This window comes from Ranitomeya imitator, chromosome 2 (genome assembly GCF_032444005.1).
Source record: "Ranitomeya imitator isolate aRanImi1 chromosome 2, aRanImi1.pri, whole genome shotgun sequence".
In the NCBI taxonomy this organism is placed as follows: domain Eukaryota; kingdom Metazoa; phylum Chordata; class Amphibia; order Anura; family Dendrobatidae; genus Ranitomeya; species Ranitomeya imitator.
This window is the reverse complement of record NC_091283.1, coordinates 316,674,232-316,693,308: the sequence shown is the minus strand read 5'-3', so window position 1 is coordinate 316,693,308 and position 19,077 is coordinate 316,674,232. Positions and strand designations below refer to the sequence as shown.

General features: G+C 48.2%; 1 protein-coding gene across 1 annotated transcript in view; it reads right to left on the bottom strand.

Moving 5' to 3' along the window:
- The window catches only part of LOC138663438 (oocyte zinc finger protein XlCOF6-like), a 41,215-nt gene extending 24,507 nt beyond the window's left edge, over positions 1-16,708 (bottom strand). The window contains exon 1 of the mRNA XM_069749647.1: positions 16,658-16,708. The gene's annotated coding sequence lies outside the window, so the exon portion shown is untranslated. The remainder of the gene's footprint in view (positions 1-16,657) is intronic.
- Between the last annotated feature and the right edge of the window lie 2,369 nt (positions 16,709-19,077).

Genomic DNA, 19,077 nt, shown 5'->3' with positions numbered 1-19,077 from the left:
CCATTGATAGGATGTACAAGAGAGGGGAAAGCGGGCACCCCTGCCTCATGCCATTCCGGATCTCGAACGCGTCCGAGAGGGTGCCATTTACTTTTACCTGAGCGTTAGGGGAGGTATACAAGGCCATGATTCTGTGTAACATGTTTTCTCCCAGACCAATCCCCCTCAGAGCCTGGAACAAAAACTCCCAGTGCACCCTGTCGAAGGCCTTCTCCGCATCGATCGACAGGATACACATGGGATCACCCCCCTCCCGTCCCGCTCTGTCTATTAAAGAGATGGTCCTAATGGTATTATCACGCGCCTCCCTGCCCGGGACAAAGCCAACCTGGTCTTGGTTTATCACATTTGGGAGGAGAGGGCTCAGTCTTTTTGCAATCATCTTTGCATAGATTTTAATGTCTAAATTTATAAGGGATATTGGACGATAGTTATTGCGTAGCGAGGGATCTTTATCTGGTTTTGGTATGACCGTGAAATGCGCAGCTAGAGCCTGAGGCGGAAAAGAACCACCCGAAGAGACCGAGTTACACACTTCAAGAAATATCGGGCTCAATATTGAGGAGAATGATTTATAGAAACCAGCTGAATACACGTCTGGACCTGGACTTTTCCCCTGCTTCAGTTCTTTGATGGTTTCCAAGACCTCCTCCAATGTAAACTCCCTCTCTAGACCCAGAATCTCATCCTCTGGTATAAGGGGTATATTGTTTTGATGTAGGTACGTATTAATTTTGTTATGGAGTGAGGATATGGACATATCTTTGTAGTGGCCATCTATGTTGTATAGATCTTTATAATAATCGCTGAAGCTCGAGGTGATGTCCCTGGTATTGTGTAGCTTTTCCCCTTTCCCATTCTTAATAAAGGGAATAAATGTATTTGGGCCACGCGGGTTTATAAATCTAGCTAAAATCTTGCCGCTTTTGTTACCGTATTGGTAAAAGCGATTTCTGAGCCTTTCCCTGAGATAACGTGATTTTTGGTCTAGCAAGGCAAGCAACTTTTGCCTGGCTGTGGACAAGTGTGCGAACGTAACATCCCTAAGATCTCTCTTGTGTTGCATTTCTAATTTATGAATTTGGTCTGAGAGTTTAATTATTTCTGCAACCCTCTCCCTCTTCAAACGCGCACCATGTGAGATGAGTACTCCTCGTATCACACTTTTTAGGGCCTCCCATTTCATGGGAGAGGACGTGGTGTCCCCCCCGTGATCTGCTACAAAATTAGATATCGTTTTTTCCACGTCAGCTTTGCATAGGATATCCCGGAGCAAGTTCTCATTTAAACGCCACGAGTAGCCCGGTTTCGTGTAAGAGTGAAACATAACTGAGAGAAATATCGGGGCATGGTCCGACCACAGAATCGAACCCACCTCTGCTTCCACTGGGAGATCCAGCAGGTTGTGTGAGATAAAAAAGTAATCGATTCTGCTGTAGGTGTTATGTACTTGTGAAAAAAAGCTGTAGTCCCTTGTACCCGGGTGGAGCACCCTCCATATGTCCACTAGTCTCATGTCCCGCATTTGTTTCTTAATCCGAGCAATAGAAGAAAGAGTATGAAGTCTTACCCGAAGAGACGTCTACCACCGGGTTCATAGGAATGTTGAAATCGCCCCCCAGTATCACAGGAGAGGAGCCAGCAAACTCCCCAAGGCGCCTCCCACACTCCGCACTGAAATTCTGTTGACCTTGATTCGGGAAATAGACGTTAGCCAAGACCAATTGACGTGCATCGCAGGAAATTTTTAAAAACACATATCTACCATCTGGGTCTATAGAGGTACTCAGCACTTCAGGAACAAAGTTTTTATGAAAAGCTATCGAGCTTTAGATATATTAGATTTGGCATGCGGATTGGAACTGTGGTACCATTTGGGATAATATTTTGAAACACAGGGAGGGATGGCCCCAGTTTTAAAATGTGTCTCCTGGAGCATCAGGACCGAAACTCGCTGTCTATGACTCGAGTACAGAACCTGTCTCCTTTTTTCCGGAATGTTCAGCCCCTTTACATTAAAGGAGCAAAACTTTAATTTACCCATAATCTGAGTGCATCACTGAGCAACATATTTTTGTAGATCCGCCCGGAAGGAGTACCCGCATGGAAAGAGAATATTCAGAAAAGGGAAGAAAGGGAAAGAATGAGAAGAAAAAGAAAAAAGGAGAGAGAAAAAAAAAAGAAACAGAAAGAGAACAGAGCATATCTAAATTTGCTCTAAAGCCAAAACTTTGTAGTTCTAGCTACGATAAGACAAGTTTTGGTAGTATGCTACCTGAGAACCCAGTCAAAGGGAGGGAAGCCCATGGAAGAACCATGACCCCCCCCCCCCCCACCCGAAAAAAGCATAAGAAACATCAATTGGACACATGTCAATACAACAAGTTATATGTGTTATATAAAGTAACAAGGTATTTGTCAGTGTAAGAACCTAAGTGTGAAGTCAAGGCTATATGAGAATCATGGAACTTGTAAGTACAGGCCTATTTGTGCAGGCGAGTCCTCCATATAGGTAAGAGGGAGAAGGGAAGAATAGAAAGAAAGGGTGGGAGAGATGGGAAGGGAGGGTGGTGGGGGAAGGGAGGAAAGGTGGAAGGAGGGAAGGGAAAGGAAGGCCTAGGAGAAGGGGGAGGAAAGGGTTTGGAGGGAGAGTTCCTGCATCATGTCTATAACTTCTCGTGGTCCGTGACATCTGCACCTAGAACACTGAGAACATGAGAGTAAAGTGCTAACATAATAAAACTAAGTAAATAATGCCAGACTATCATAACTAAAATAACGAAATACATAAGAGAGAAACCAGACTATAAAAGCTTTCAGACGAAACCCACTCCAACAGTAGACCGAGCTCGCCTTTCTGGACAACCAAGCCAGAATGCTAAGTTCTCAAGGCGGATCAGGTGAAACCCGCTTGTTGTCCCGCTTTTTGGTTTGTTGAACCTTTAGCCATTTTGGAGGGGCTTCAGGGAGTGTTGGGCTCACGGGCCACTCCGGAAGGTTTACCATCGGAAGTTCAAAGGTGCCCAAGAAAGTAGTTAAATCACAGAGTCTTCGAAAAGTAGCCGACTTGCCTCCCTTAGAGGCCGTTAATTGGAACGGGAACCCCCATCTATATGAAATGTCTCTCTTTTTGAGTTCGGCCAGTATTGGTTTCAGAGCTCTACGCAGTAATAAAGTACGTCTAGAAAGGTCAGAAAGAATCAAAATTGGTTGGTCCTCAAATCTAATAACTTCTTTTTTCCTAGCGGCCCCCATTATGGCTTCTTTGATTCTATAGTAATGGATTCTGCATATAACATCGCGTGGACGAGAATCGGAAGTAGGTTTGGGACCCAGAGCGCGATGGATCCTATCAAACTCAATAGAGCCGCCATCCTTGTCATCCAGCAAGTCTAAGAAGATATTTTGTACTGTGCGGTCTAGATCAGAAAACCCAATAGACTCTGGGAGGCCTCGTATACGGATGTTATTTCGTCTATTGCGGTTTTCGAGGTCCTCCATTCCAGATGAGATATCCTCTAATTTTAGGGTATGGTCTATTAAGAGATCCCTATGGGCCTGCAGTTCTCGAAAGATATTCTCTTGTGTTTTTTCCACGTCCTCTATTCGTGTGGTAAATTCTTTCTGCAAGTTGTGGATTTCTTGCTTATATGTATTTTCGAGCCTACAGGCGAATCCCTCAAGATCTTTTTTGGTGGGTAGAGCTTTAATGTACCTGCTTAATTCTGCGATGTTCATTTCTTCCGAATCTGCGATGTCCTCATCGAAGCCATCAGCTGATGAGCTACGTGCGCCCACTGAATCCCCGGACGGGGAGTTATCACGCTTAGTAGTGGATGTCATTGCAGACCTTGTATTTCTGGTCTGAGGAGTTGAATTTAGATAACGTTTCATGTCTTCAGAGACAGTTTCTCCAACCGACTTTAAATTTTGTACAGGGATCTTTCTGGTTTTTCCCATAGATGTCTATGGCAAACACTATGTGTCTAGAATAGTGGTGGGGTATGGGGGGTGAGGCGGTCACCCCATAGAGCCTAGCACTCCATCAGCAAGCCCACCCCGGGCCGAGTTCCCGATATTCAGGAGGGCCGTAAACCAAGCCCCGTGTGCCGGGTCCCAAAATCCAAAAGTGATGAAATAATAAAAAAAAAATAAAATAAAAAAAAAAATTTAGGGGTAGGGTGTTATTCCAAATTTTGCCACAAGATGGCAGCAGAGACCTTTAATAATTATGCCAGTGTCTTTATGTTAGGTCCAATATTTCAACAATCACTGAAAAATCCAAGAAATATAATAAGAGATGGAACCTGAAATACTAATAGGACCAATCAGGTCTCCTAATTATGTTGCAAGAGTGTAGCTTATTTAGCAGTGCAGCCAGATCCAGGGCACAATGTCAGTCTATCTCCACAACACAGACCCCAGCAAATTGTTGTTTTGTGAGGATTAAGCGGATCTTGGGGGTATAGGACAGCAGGGAATGAAGCATGTGAGCAAGCCGCAGAGGGGAAGCAATCTCGGCCCGAGCAGCAGGTTGTAAGCACCCCAACCAGGCCGGACAGCCTCCTCCGCCCCAGGATCACAAGCAGCTGCTGTCACAGAAAGAGGTCCCAAGATGGCGGCGTATGGCGGGAAAAGAAAAGGCCGGGAGGAAGAAGAGACCCTCGCGTCCCCGCAGGTCGCTCCCCACCAGGGCCCAGAGCCGGAACAAAGAAGGCCGTGCACACCTCAGCCGGTAAGTCACCAACCTTCGCCTCCGACGTCCAAGTGCTGTCCAGCGCTCCGGAGCCACCGATGTAGGAGCGCCAAGGTAAGTGAAGGAGAAGACCACGTGGAACAGCGGTACGGACAGCCGCGGAGGCCAGGCACCGGGGCACACACCGCAGACTTAAGGCGCCAGCACCACCAATCCCTGGGCGACGAGAGCGGGGATATCTCTCCGAAGCGGCGTCTCCTCTCAGCGGCTCCTTTCACAGCGCAGCTGATCCAAAATGGCGCCTCTTCACCCCGCTTACCTCTCACGGCCGCTGGGGCACAGGATGAAACAACTCCCCAGACACCGCCGCTCGGCCCGCACAGTCTCCCACGCCTCAGCAATATGTGGGTGAGTCGCCTCCCTAGTTCTCCACGATCCGGACTCCCGATCCGACAACCAGCCGACGGGGGGAGTTATCTCCCAGTAGGCCCCCAGACCACCTGAGAAACTCCGCTAATCACTTCGGTCCAGCACGGGGGTCCGCACTCCAAACTGACAGGGAGAGCCCCCTGGGTGATAAACTGTCAATCAGCGACCCTTAGATTAGAGGATGGGTCGTTTGTGTCCACGATTTAGTTGGATTATTGGAACCCAGCAGAGGAGCTCTTGAGGGACACGTCTTGCTCCTCAGGCTGCTGGCCACGCCCCCCCCTAGCAATATTTTTGAGTTGGAGGTGACAGGAGGTGGCAAGAGCTTGGACGTGAGGTTTGAAGGACAGGGCAGAGTCGAGAGTTACCCCGAAGCAGCGGATTTCAGATGCGGGTGAGAGCGTGATGCCATTTAACATAATAGATAGATCAGGTAGGGGGGATATGTGAGGTGGGGGAAAGATGATGAATTCGGTTTTGTCTACATTGAGTTTAAGGAAGCGAGAGGTGAAGAAGGAGGATATGGCTGACAGACATTTTGGGATTCTGGACAGCAGAGAGGCGACATCTGGGCCAGAGAGGTAGATCTGAGTGTCGTCCGCATACAGGTGGTACTGGAAGCCATGTGACTTTATGAGTTGTCCTAGGCCAAGGGTATAGATGGAAAAAATTAGGGGCCCTAGGACAGAGCCTTGAGGGACTCCAACAGAGAGAGGGTGGGATGAGGAGGTAGTGTGGGAGTTGGAAATGCTAAATGTGTGGTTGGATAGGTATGAGGCAATCCAGGATAGGGCAAAGTCTTTAATGCCAAGGGAAGAGAGAATCTGTAGCAGTAGGCAGTGATCGACTGTGTCGAAAGCAGAGGACAGGTCAAGAAGGAGGAGGATGGGAACTGTCTGTTAGCTTTGGCTGTGAGTAAGTCATTAGTAATTTGTGTCAGGGCAGTTTCGGTGGAGTGGTGGGGGCTGAAGCCAGATTGGAGGTTGTCAAGAAGAGAGTTAGATGAGAGGTGGGAGGAAAGTGGAGCATGGACATGCTGCTCAAGGAGTTTTGAAGCAAACGGGAGCAGTGATATGGGGCGATTGTTGGGCATAGCAGTTGGGTCAAGGTTAGTTTTTTTGAGGATGGGTGTGATGGTGGCATGTTTGAAGGCAGAGGGAAAGATACCGGAAGAGAGCAATAGTTTGAAGAGATGGGTTAGAGCTGGAATGAGCGTGTTCGTGAGGTTGGGGAGCAGGTGGGAAGGGATGGGGTCAAGTGCACAGGTTGTGAGGTGTGATTTTGAAAAGAGGCGAGTAAGCTCTCCTTCAGTGATGTTGGAGAGGGAGGTTATTAGGGAAGGGCAGAGGTCTGGTATATGGAGTGGTTGGGGTGGTGGACAAGTAAAGGTTTGCCTTGTTTCGTCGATCTTGTTTTTGAAGTAGGTAGCAAAGTCCTCGGAAGAGATGAAGGGAGTTGGAGGTGGCAGTGGTGGGCGGAGGAGAGAGTTAAATGTGCTGAACAGTTGTTTTGGGTTGTAGGATAGTGAAGATACAGTTCTTCTTTGTTTAATGGCTTGTGACTATCCATCTTCCTCTTGATTACATTCCAGAGGTTTTCAATGGTTTTCAATGGGGCTCAGGTCTGGAGATTAGGCTAGCCATGACAGAGTCTTGATGTGGTGCTCATTCATCCACACATTGATTGACCTAGCTGTATGGCATGGGGCATTGTCCTGCCAGAAAAACCAGTCCCCAGAGTAAGGGAGCATTGCCTGAGCAGAAGGAAGCAAGTTGTTTTCAAGGATAACCTTGTATGCGGCTTGACTCATACTTCCTTCGCAAATATTAACCCGCCCAATTCCAGCCTTGCTGAAGCATCCCCAGATCATTACCGATCCGCCACCAAATGTCACAGTGGGTGCAAGACGCTGTGGCTTGTACGCCTCTCCAGGTCTCCTTCTAACCATTAGACGACCAGGTGTTGGGCAAAGCTGAAAATTAGATGCATCAGAGAAGATTACCTTACTCCAGTCCTCTATGCTCCAATCCTTAGGGTCTTTGGCAAACTTCAGCCTGGCTCTGCTTTGCTTCTCATTGATGAAAGGCTTTTTTCTAGCTTTACATGACTTGAGGCCTGCCTCTAGGAGTCTGTTATGAACTGTTCTTGCCATACACTTCACCCCAGCTGTAATTTGTCATTCCTTTTGCAGGTCACTTGTTGTTATCCTGGGGTTGCTGAGTGACAATCGAATAAGATGACGGTCATTCCGATCAGTGGAGAGTCGCTTTCGCCCTCTGCCGGTCTGTAGCTTTGTTGTCCCCAATGTCTACTGCTTGACCTTGTTGTAATGGACTACAGTCCGTCTACTAGTAAAGCCAGAATTGAGCCCTTCTTTTCCTCACTCAAGACTTTTCTTTTCAACTGCTTTGACATGGTTAAAAATTATTTTTTCATTCAAATTAATTTTGGACTATTTCTAGCACTTGTTTGGTCATCCAGCTATGACGAATTGCAAGAGGATTGTGAAGACCACAACAGTGTTTTTTTATACTTTCCCTCGTTAAATAAAATTTGGTTCAGGTGATCACCTAATCTCCGAATCACATTAAGTAGAGTGAGGTGTACTTTGGTTGGAATTGAGCTGACCCTTGAATGGAATGGCTGTCAGAAATGTAGAGATGGTGATTTTTTAGAAAACTGTGCAGTGGTCTCCTAATTTTTGCCAGAGATGTATATGTTCCAATCCTGATATAATTGGCTCCATTCAGGTATATATAACATCTATCATGGTATGCATGTCCTCATTCAGTTATATATGGCCACCAATCCAGGTATACGTGCCCCCCATTGAGTATACATGGCCCCTTATCCTGGTGTATATGGCCCCCACCCCCATCCTGGTTTACATGGTTAACCATCCTGGTATATATGGCTGGCCCCAATCCCTCTATACATGGCCCCCCTTTCTGGTATACATGGCACCCCATCCTGCTTTACATGGCCACCATCCCCATCCTAGTATGCATGGCCCCTATCCCCAACCTCATACACAGCACATGGCCACTATCCCCATTTTAGTAAACATGGCTCCCATCATTATCATAGTATAGATGCCACCCAATTCTGGTAAACATGGCCCCATCACGCTGCTCACATAAAAAAATAAACGATTTTACTCACCTTCCCTCTGCTCAGTGCCATGTTTGATTCCATCAGCTGATTTCAGAGTGTAAGCAGCACAAAATGTAAGTAGCCTCCACACGCCGAGGTCAGATGCCAGAATATTCACTGCTCCCCACGCCCATATGAGCAGTGAATATTCATTTTCTTTAATAGTGGTTGGGCGATCATGTGTTCCCCCTATTAAAGAGAATGAATATTCACTGCTCCACAGGCCCAGTGAGAGGGACTATGGGTGAGAGGGACTATGGGCGTGGGGAGCAGTGAATATTCATGTTGTTTAACAGTGGGCAGACGTGTTAGCCGCAGCTGCTGGCTACTGCCTCCTGTAACCTGTTCCTCCGTCTCTGCCACTTCCCCCGGGCCCATAGCCACTATAAGGTACATCTGGACTAGAAGACGCACCCTTTTCTCTAAAATTTTGGAGGGAAAAAGTGCATCTTATTGTCCAAAAACCACCAAGGTTACTTACTGGTAGCCGGTTTTTCCGGAACCCATGACGGCACACCTGAGAGAGGGGATCCGCCCAGTCAGGACAGGAAACCCTACTGAAAATAAAAGGGCGGTACCTGTCGGTCGCTTCAGTTGGTTTTCAGAGCATGAGAGGCCCCCCTGGTTAGTACACATGGCAATCCAACACCACATCATATTAACTAAAAAAGCACCCAAAACAATAGTGCACACCGAAAAGGTGATAAAAGGGGGGAATATACGGGTGCCGTCATGGGTTCCGGAAAGACCGGCTACCAGTAAGTAACCTTGGTGTTTTCCCTTCCCCCATGACGGCACACCTGAGAGACTTTTGTAGAATGAAACCTTAGGGAGGGACCACCGCTTGGAGTACCCTTCTACCAAAGGTTAGGTCAGCAGAGGAGGAAAGGTCTAGCCGGTAGTGCTTGAAAAAAGTTGAGGGTGAGGACCAGGTAGCAGCCTTGCAAATTTGATCAATTGATACCTCAGCCTTTTCCGCCCAGGAGGTAGCCACGGCTCTGGTAGAGTGAGCCTTGATGCCTTCAGGAACCGGAGTGCCAACCGCAGAGTAAGATAAACTAATGGCCTCCCTAATCCATCTAGCAATAGTACTTTTAGCTACCCCACACCCTCTTTTGCTACCCTGAAAGGCTATGAATAGGGTTTGGTCTTTCCTCCACTGACTAGTCATAGATATGTATTGTAACATAGATCTTCTCACATCTAGCATGTGGAACTTTTGTTCCCCTGGATTTCTAGGATTACTACAGAAAGATGGTAAGGTAATCTCTTGACTCCTATGGAACTTTTGAACCACCTTGGGGAGATAAGCCGGGTCTGGTCTTAGAACGATCCTGTCATCAAAAACCTGAGTATAAGGAGGGGATATTGACAGGGCTTGTAAATCACTTACCCTACGTGTCGATGTTAAGGCTACTAGGAGAACTGTTTTAAGGGTAAGTAACTTAGGTGATAACTCCTGTAAGGGTTCAAAAGGGTGTTTAGTTAGAGCTTCTAAGACCAAATTTAGATCCCAAGGAGGGATTTTTGGGATAACGACCGGCCGAGATCTACTGCAAGATTTTATAAATCGTGAAACCCATCTATTTGAGGCAAGATTACAGTTATGCAGGGCCCCCAAGGCTGAAACCTGAACTTTAAGGGTGCTGGTTGCTAACCCAAGATGTAATCCTGCTTGCAGAAATTCTAGGATAGGACCCACTGGAGCCACCTCCCCCAATGGTTCACCCAGGAAGTCAAGAAATTTTTTCCATGTCCTACCATAGATTCTAGAAGTTATGGGTTTTCTGCTTTTCAACAAGGTGGAGATTAATCCTGGTGAGAATCCATGGCGACTTAGTAACGCCCTCTCAAATTCCAGGCTGCCAGATGGAAGCCCTTCACCTGAGAGTGGGTTACTGGGCCCTGGGTTAGTAGGTCCGGAATTTCTGGCAAAATCCATGGATCTGTTACCGACATCTGCCTTAGAAGGGAGAACCATGGTCTCCTTGGCCAAAATGGAGCTATGAGGATAATTTTCGCCTGATCCTCTCTGATCTTCCGGATCACAGCTGGGATCATCACTATCGGGGGCAATGCGTAGGCCAGAGAAAACTTCCAAGGTATTAGTAGGGCATCTACTGCGAAGGGATGTTCTTTTGGATTTAAGGAGCAGAACTTTCTGACTTTTTTGTTGTGTGAGTTGGCAAACAAGTCTATTTCTGGTGAGCCCCAGGCTTGGACTATTTGTTGAAATATCTGGGGGTTTAAAGACCATTCCCCCTGTCTTAAGCCTCTGCGACTCAGGAAGTCTGCTTGAGTGTTTTCTATGCCCCTGATGTGTAGTGCCGACAGAGATAACAGGTGTTGTTCTGCCAGTTGGAAGAGGAGTTTTGACGCATTCATGAGGCCTTTGGACCTCGTCCCCCCCTGATGATTGACATATGCCACCACTGCTCGATTGTCTGTTAGGATTCGAGTATGGCGACCCTGGAGTAAAGGGAGAAAATGTCTTAGGGCTTTCGCCACTGCCCATAGCTCTTTTTCGTTTGATCCATAGTTTTTTTCTCGAATGGACCAGGTACCTTGTACAGAGTGAGATCTCAGATGAGCTCCCCAACCTGTACCGCTTGCGTCGGTCGTGATGATGTCTTTGACCGGATTTTTCCACCGGACCCCCATTGTCAGGTGGTGTTCTACAGTCCACCAAGCTAGGGAATCCCTTACGCTCAGGGAGAGACATAGATTTCCTTCTAAATGCCCTCTTAACAGTCTTTGAGCTGAGAGAACTTCCCACTGTAGTTGTCTTAGGTGGAATTGTGCCCATTCTACTGCCGGTATACACGATGTTTACGAGCCTAGAAGGGACATCGCCTTTCTGAGAGTCATTGCGGGTTGACGTATTGCTGTACTGGCCAGGTTTATTATCTTGTCCACTTTGTTTTGTGGAAGGAGGCAGAGCTGACGCTCGGAGTCCAGTATTAACCCCAGGAAGGACTGTATTTTTACTGGCAGTAGTCTGGATTTGGGGATGTTTATTATCCAACCCAGCTCCATTAGAGTTGATGTTACCACTGAAACTTGATGAGTGCAGTGGGACTCTGACCTCCCTATTACCAGGAAATCGTCCAGATATGGGACAATTACTACATCCCGGGACCGGAGGTATGACATTACTTCCACCATCACTTTGGTGAAAACTCTGGGGGCTGTAGACAGGCCGAATGGAAGAGCTGTATATTGATAATGCTTTACCTGATTCTGAATATAGAGAGCTACTCTCAAGTATTTCCGATATTCCTGATGTATTGGTATATGGTAGTAAGCATCCTTTAAGTCTATTACTGCCATGAAGCAGTGTTGGAAGAGAAGTTTTATGGTCGTGTTTATAGACTCCATCTTGAAAGTGTAGTTCTCTATGGATTGGTTGAGCTTCCTTAGATTTATAATAGTTCTCCAAGAACCATCCGGTTTTTGGATCAAGAAGAGGGGGGAGTAAAACCCGTCTCCCTCCTCCTGAACCGGGACTTCCTGAAGAACCTTTTTGTGGACAAGTCCCAAGATCTCGGTTTCTAGGGCAGATTGTTCCTGCTGAGACTTCCGTCGAGGAGTTATTATGAAGTTTCGTCTGGGAGAACAGACGAATTTTATTTTTAGGCCGTCTTTGATTATGTTCGTGACCCAGATACTGGGGGAGATATTTATCCAGGCCGGAAAGAAGAGGGAGAGTCTTCCTCCCACTTCTGGCGTAATGTCATTGGGGGGGATTTTTTTGCCGATGTGGAGGGCCCTTTAAACATATAGCCCGATCCTCTTTTATCTCTAAAGTCCCAATTTTTTCTCTCCCCTGGGGGGCGACCTCTATTATATCTTCTCCTCCGAAAAAAAGGTTTTTTAGGATCTTTAGGGATGTTGGGAAAACCTTTCTTTTTATCTCCTGCATGTTCCAGGATGTCTTCAAGTTTTTTCCCGAAGAGAAGTTGGCCGTCACATGGAATAGAACACAGTTTGTGTTTAGATGGCAAATCCCCCGGGCAACCTTTGAGCCAAAGGGCTCTTCTTGCCGCGTTGGACAAACCCGCGGCTCTTGCTGTTAGTCTTGCGGAATCCGCAGAAGAGTCTGCCAAAAAAGCTGCTGCTCCTTGTAGTAAAGAAATATTTGCAAGGATGTCAGTTCTGGGTACTTTGTTTTTCAGCTGATCTTCTATCTGTTGTAGCCAGACCATTAGGGCACGGGCCGTACATGTTCCAGCAATTGCCGGCTTAAGGCCCCCCGCTGAGGCTTCCCAGATGTGTCTCAGGAAACTATCTGCTTTTTTATCAAGCGGGTCTTTGAGAACACCAGAGTCGTCTAACGGAAGGGATGATCTTTTTAAACATTTGGCTACTGCCCCGTCAATCTTAGGGATTTTCTCCCAGGACTCAGAGTCTTTATCCTCAAAAGGATATCTCCTTTTGGATGAAGAGGGCAAGGAACCCATTTTTTCGGGCTTTTTCCACTCTTTGTCAATTAATGCTTTTATTTTTGCATTAACCGGAAACGTGCGTTTCCTTTTCTCTTCTAGGCCACCAAACATGACATCTTCTAGAGAACTAGGTGTCTTCTCCTCTTTAAGCCCCATTGCAGATCTAACTGCTTTAACCAATTTATCTACGTCCTCAGTTGGGAAACATGGACGACCTCCTGAATCACTGTCCGAGGAGGAATCTGAAGACTGGACAGAGGCCGAGGAGGTAGAGGGAGACCGGGATGTTTTATGACTCCCCTGTCTCTGAGAGGCATCTGACTCTGTGGACGCCTTACGGCTTCTCCTTCTTGGTTCGCTAAGGGCCAATTTCAAGGAGTCTTTTATTTCAGCCTGTATTATGGCTTTTAGGCTAGTGGCAAAATTAGGGGTCTCTTCTTGTATGGTTTTACTAATGCAGTCAGCACAGAGATCCTTCTGCCACTGAACTGCAAGCGGGTTTTTACAAAGGGCACACTCTTGGTTCTTTGTTTTACCACCAGCTTTCCTGGACCCCTAGTGATCAAAACAGACAAAAATGGACCCTGTTACCATAAGGGTGACATTCACGTAGATCACTCACCACTACCGACAATCAAGGGTACCGATTTTGGAGGCTGGACAGATGCACGTGAAGCGTCCCTCCTGGACGCCGACGAATCTTGCCGGACAGGACGACTGCTGTTCCTACCACTTGAGCGGCTGCTCCTGGTATGCTCGTGGCTCGGCAAGGCATCTGATGAGAGCTCCATTTGCTGCTGCTGCTGCTGTGAAGGCGGCTGCTGCTGCTGCTGCTCCTGTTGTCCTACTTCCATGGTGAAGTTTTTGGACATGAGCGCGTCTTCTGTGGTCTAACCCCCTTTTATGGGGGGACCACTGCACTCCCCGCCTCCTTCGGTGCCCAAATTAACCCCCTCCCACTCTCTGCCGTGCCGCCGGAGTTCCCTTTCACCGCCCGGAGTTCTCATCATGGGCGCCGCCATCTTGGATCCGGCGCCCGCCCCCGACGTCACGCGGGCACGCCCATTCCCAGCGTGCCTTGCGCGTGACGTCAGACGAGCGACCCGGAAGCGGCCACCGTACCTGGACGCCGGCAGAGAGGGGAGGGCGGCGTGGCAGCCATGGAAGGGAACCCAGCCCTCTGACCACGCTGCTCGACGCCCGCTCGGACGCAGAGACCCGGGGAACCTGCGGACGGCGCTTCCAGACTCCCGAACCCGACGCACAGGCGCTGCCTGATTCTTCCACGCCGGGACGGGACCTGGGTAAGTGAACCGCCGTGTTCAGTAAGAGGGTCCCTGTCAGGACAGGAAACCCAACTGAAGCGACCGAGAGGTACCGCCCTTTTATTTTCAGTAGGGTTTCCTGTCCTGACTGGGCGGATCCCCTCTCTCAAATGTGCCGTCATGGGGGAAGGGAAAAATATGGTACTTGACACCAAAGTCTCCATATACAGTGTTTTATGGGGTTTATTTCTGGCCTTAGGCTTTCCTACATTACAAGAAAGACACCAGAAAAAAACCAAATATTAAAATGTTTAAAAAAGAAAATAGACACCAACAATTCTTGGAAGAAGAAAAAAAAAAAAACATAAAAAAGCAGAAGACACATTTTATTATTTTTAACACGCTAAACATTTGTTTTTAAATGAACTCTTTTGGACCCCAGAACATAGATGTACACCGCAGGGACAGAACAGGTGCGGCTGCAACAAAAACCCTGGCAGTTTAGGGGTGGATGACTGTATGAAAATAGTCGTGCGTTCAGGCTTCCACTATGTGCGCCTAGTGGATCCTGTGCCTCGGGCAGGTATTGCCAACCCACAGGATATTAACCTAAATATGACTGGACTAAGGTGCTATGCACACTACAGGGTATGGGTGTGTGGCGTATATATGCACACATGTAAATCGTGTACACCACATACACCAGTAAGGCCGGTTTGGGACTCACCAGGATCCAAAGGCGTTGTGGATGTGGTGCTGCTTTAAATGTTGCTGCCTGAAAAGATCCGTGGTGGCGGTCCTGGTGTTCAGATGGCAGGAAGGCGGACTAGTGGCTGCTGCGGCACAGCAGGAATGCAAAGAAGCTGCGTAGAGCCAGGGAGAGCCCCGGCCAGTGGCGTCCCTGGATACGAGCGGTAACCCTGATGAAGAAGGACGCCGCTCCTTCAAAATGCATCGGATACCCTCTTGGTCTCAGCACAGCTCCGTAGTTCCTATGATGTCACACGCCAGGCTTTCCCACCGGCCACTCTTCCCCTGCTCGTACAGACGGACGCCACCGGCCGGGGCTCTCCCTGGCTCTACGCAGCTTCTTTGCTCCCCTGGAGAGTGGATACCGCGTCGCACTAGTACAAGCCGACAGTAGTCTCTTGATATCTTGCTGTGGACATTTTTACCAGGACTTAATTACCTCGAGCAGTTTACACTGCACTAGTGCCGTACATTTCACACCACGTCCAAGGGACGCCTCTATATCTTCCTTATGGAAATTGTTACTGAAGAAGGCCAGGCATTGAGGCCGAAACATTTATTTTGATGACTACAATAAAAATCACAAAAAACCTCATTTAAGTTGAGTGCCTAAGTTTATCTTTCTCCATATACGGATTTGGACCCTACTAAGGATACTTTCACACTAGCGTCGGTATGGGGCCATCGCCATGCGTCGGCCCGACGTACCGAAGCAAACTGCGAAAATAATGAACAGCGGGGGCAGCGGATGCAGTTTTACAACGCATCTGCTGCCCCATTGTAAGGTCCGGGGAGGAGGGGACGGAGTTCCGGCCGCACATGCGCAGTCGGAAATGGCGGACTCAACGCACAAAAAAACAGTACACGTAACTTTTTTTGTGCCGACGGTGCGCCAAAACACGACACATCCGACGCAGTCTCCAGCACCAACCTCCAGCCGCAGAGCAGCACTCCACATAGAGAATAATGGAGCCTCCAGCACCGACCTCCACCCGCAGAGTCGCACTCCACATAGAGAATAATGGGGCCTCCAGCACCGACCTCCACCCACAGAGTCGCACTCCACATAGAGAATAATGGGGCCTCCAGCACCGACCTCAACCCGCAGAGCCGCACTCCACATAGAGAATAATGGGGCCTCCAGCACCGACCTCCACCCGCAGAGTCGCACTCCACATAGAGAATAATGGAGCCTCCAGCACCGACCTCCACCCACAGAGTCGCACTCCACATAGAGAATAATGGGGCCTCCAGCACCGACCTCAACCCGCAGAGCCGCACTCCACATAGAGAATAATGGAGCCTCCAGCACCGACCTCCACCCACAGAGTCGCACTCCACATAGAGAATAATGGAGTCTCCAGCACCGACCTCCACCCGCAGAGCCGCACTCCACATAGAGAATAATGGAGCCTCCAGCACCAACCTCCACCCGCAGAGCCGCACTCCACATAGAGAATAATGGGGCCTCCAGCACCAACCTCCACCCGCAGAGCCGCACTCCACATAGAGAATAATGGAGCCTCCAGCACCGACCTCCACCCGCAGAGCCGCACTCCACATAGAGAATAATGGGGCCTCCAGCACCAACCTCCACCCGCAGAGCCGCACTCCACATAGAGAATAATGGAGCCTCCAGCCCCGACCTCCACCCGCAGAGCCGCACTCCACATAGAGAATAATGGAGCCTCCAGCACCGACCTCCACCCGCAGAGCCGCACTCCACATAGAGAATAATGGGGCCTCCAGCACCGACCTCCACCTGCAGAGCCGCACTCCACATAGAGAATAATGGAGCCTCCAGCACCGACCTCCACATAGAGAATAATGGAGCCTCCAGCACCGACCTCCACATAGAGAATAATGGAGCCTCCAGCACCGACCTCCACATAGAGAATAATGGAGCCTCCAGCACCTACCTCCACCCACAGAGCCGCACTCCACATATATGGCTGCTGTGTGCGCACAGGACCTGTGATGAGGTCACAGGAGGGGAGGAGTCAGGAGTCTCCCATCTTCATATGATGACGTCCTCTTCTTGTCTTCACGCTGCGGCTCCTGTTGAGGGCAGAGCAAAGTACTGCAGTGCGCTGGGAAATGTCAGAGAGGCCCGGCGCCTGCGCACCGCAGTACTTTGTTGTGACCTTATGCTGGGTTCACACTTCGTTATGGGCGTCTGTTAGACGGACTACGTTACACCGCGTCATAAACGCGGTGTAACGTAGTCCGTCTAACGCCGCCATTAATTCCTATGTCGGACGCATCGCTAGCGCACGCCCACAATGGGCGTGTGCCAGGGATGTGCCGTCATTGAGTGATGGACCCTGAGACGCGGGCTGCAGCGTTTCCAGGTCCGTCACTGCTAGTGTGATGGAGAATGTCGGCACTTGCGTCAGCAGCCTGTTCACGTATGTGTTGAACGGGCTGCTGTTTATCGCAATGAACCCGGCCTTTTCCTTGGGGGACCAAGACTGCCTGGATAAGGTCATATACCATTTACCGATCTACTACCTTTATATTTGCTATAGTTGAGAGTGTCTACTCGAGATTCACCTACGGATACGGACAACGGAGATCTGGGATAATGGACGGCAAATGAATTGAAAAACCTGGCCAGGTAAGAGACATTATTAGTTCTCTTTTATCTGCCCTGTATTATCCGAAAGATCTCTACGAGCCGTGTCACGCTGGGTTAGTCTAGTAGTGAGTAGATACCTATAAAACTCGGGTTACCATATTGTATAGATTTATGAGTCCTGTCACTGGCAGTGTGTGAACAAGTGTGAAGGTTGTGGCATGTTATGAAAGAAGGATAAAAGTACGTAGAACAATAAGCCGAAATTGTTAGGACAAGTCTTATTAGTGAAGTCAGCCTAACTGGGTCATGTGGTTGCGTCCTTTCGGGGAGACCTCCGCCCATGCTTGACTCTCTTTGAGAAACTTGTTCCTTCATTTTTGGATAAGAGTTTGATAGAATGAGCCCAGGACACGAGTCCATGAGCCTGGGACAAGTATGATAACAGAGACGGAGAGTTTGGTGATCTGTTTGGTGTTGCTGATCCTGTTTGCGTGCATTGTAGGAATCAAGTTTATTCTGCACATTAGAAAGAACGGAGCAGATCAGCCCTTCAATATCTTAGCTCCCTAGGAAAGAAGGCAACGAGACATCACTCCAGAGAGGTGGTTGTCCAAACGTCACCTAGGGTAGATACAGCTATTATTGAAAAGAAAAATGGGAAATAAACAGACAAAATCCGTCTTAGGACAAGTAGAAGCAAAAGATATCATACAGGAAAGATGTGGAAAGACAGTCAGAAGGCAGATCAGAAGGGTAAGAGAAAAATTGGGAATTTCAGAAGCACTTATGTTTAGCACTGAATGGGAAAGACTGAATAAAGAACGAGGTGGAATTATCAAAGACAATGGGTGGGAAGAAATCATACACTGTATGATAAAGGTCTCAAAAACAGCTAAAGAGGAGAATTGGAAGTATGATCCAGACACTTCCAAATGGAGTATGGGTACGGGAAAATGTTGTGCCACGACTCATTCAGTTCCTCCTCCTTACCTAGATCCGAATGTTCAACCATTTGTACCTTCTGAAGGAGGACAAACCAAACCAAATTTATATCCTGGGTTAAATGGGGTGGAAGGATGGGTGTGCAAAAATTGTGGCCAGCAGAATCCAGACTGGAGAACTGAATGTTCTGCCTGTGGGGCCCCCAGAGGTCATCAATTGTTAGCTCCTGTTAGGATAGTACCGAAACCCTTCAGAGAAACTGGTGTAGATGGAGCAATGGCAACTAGATATCACCAAACCCGACAATACTTCCCTTGGTCCCCCGCTGAAGGAATGTCTCTTCTACATAATGCACCAGATCCTACCCAGTACCCAGTTAGATTCGCACAGTATATACAGCAAATTATGCAGACTCATGCAGGAGTCTGGGCAGATAGAGAGGAATTATGTAGAGTGAAAATGACTCCTGGTCTCTTCCAGGAACTGCTAACACATCTACAGGGACACAGGCCACAGGTGGGACAGGAGCTACAAGAGGGACAAGCGGGACAAGGTGCCTTACAAACGATAGAATCAGGAACACAATTTGTAGACCATTTAATAGTTTTCATGAGGCAGAAACAGAGGCAGAGAGGAACAACGGGAGTGGTGGCTCAGAGACCTGGACAATCGGTAGATGAATATTATCTAGGGGTAGAGAATAATTTTAGAGATGAAGGAATAGATCTAACCGCTCCAGGAATGATGAGGTTAATTACAAAAACCTTTATAGATGGATTGTCTCCAAAAGTAAAGGAAAAACTTAAGGCTGCAACTCTT